Source organism: Triticum dicoccoides, chromosome 3B (genome assembly GCF_002162155.2).
Source record: "Triticum dicoccoides isolate Atlit2015 ecotype Zavitan chromosome 3B, WEW_v2.0, whole genome shotgun sequence".
Taxonomy (NCBI): Eukaryota; Viridiplantae; Streptophyta; class Magnoliopsida; order Poales; family Poaceae; genus Triticum; species Triticum dicoccoides.
Genome location: NC_041385.1, coordinates 712,080,051 through 712,081,326, shown reverse-complemented (window position 1 = coordinate 712,081,326; position 1,276 = coordinate 712,080,051).

Genomic DNA, 1,276 nt, shown 5'->3' with positions numbered 1-1,276 from the left:
TTCTGCAATTAGCTGCACTGCAGGGTACATTTCGGGGCTGTTTAGTTTGTGACTAACTTTATCAAAGATTGCTACATCTAAGATTAGGCAAATTTGATCAACTTAGATGAGTGTTTGGTCAAGCCACACTAGGCCCCCACATGACATACACATAAAAAGTGTGACAAGATTCCCTTAGCCTTACCAACTTGTGGCTCTTAGGGGTTGTTTGGTTTGTAACTAACTTTGCCAAAGATTGTCACACCTAAAATTAGGCAAATTTGACCAACTTAGGTGAGTGTTTGGTTCAAGCCACACCTTAGGCAAGCCATATTTGGACCACACAGGCATACAGACAAAAAATGTGACATGATTCCCTTAGGCTTGCCAACTTGTGGCTCTCATTTTGATAAACTAATCTTAAGCAAGCTTGGCAAAAATGTATGACAAAATGTGGCAATGCTAGTCCTAGAACCAGACATCCCTTTATTTTGATAAACTAATATTAGGCAAACTTGCTAGAAATATGCGGCAAAATATGATAATGCAAGGTCTAGAATCAAACAGCCTCGAATCATCATCCAACCGAATTGTGCGCAGCCCCCTGAGCTGCAGTCCAGTTCAGTGAGTTTAGCCTGTGATCCACCTGACGGAATCCGATACAGTTAATTAACTAACCAGGGAGGATCCTCCCCCCTTGTCCGTCCCCGGACGATCATCGATTCGTGCTGGCTATCACACGCATGTGCCACGGCCACAGCCACACACTAATTCCTAGTATGCCGTTGTTTAGAAAGAGTATATTATTTCGATCTTCTTGCTGGCTGCTGCCACAGCTCCAGCTCGATCAAGTGGCCAACAAGGATCTGGCCACTTTGCATTACTTCCTTGACTGGAAGTCTCACGTTTTTCTGCTGGATTAACTCTCACTCAGCACAAGTATTGCCTGGACTTGCCATGCTGGTATGCTGAAGTGCAAATATGCTACTACTTCTATATCTGGCATTGATCGGTTGTCAGCTCTTGATAGTGATCCACTTACTTCTGATAATGCTACTGAGTACCGCAACATCTTGGTGGTCTGCAACACTTGACTATCACCAGACTGGATATCTCCTATGCAGTTAATCGTATGTCAGTATCTTCATGCTCCCAGGACTTTACATTGGTCAGCTGTCAAGCGCATATTGCGCTATCTCTATCATATACTACCTCCTATGGTCTACATCTCCGCCCTGCACCATCCCCTGCTCTCTCGACGTTTTCATATGCGGATTGGGCTGGGAACCCTGATGAC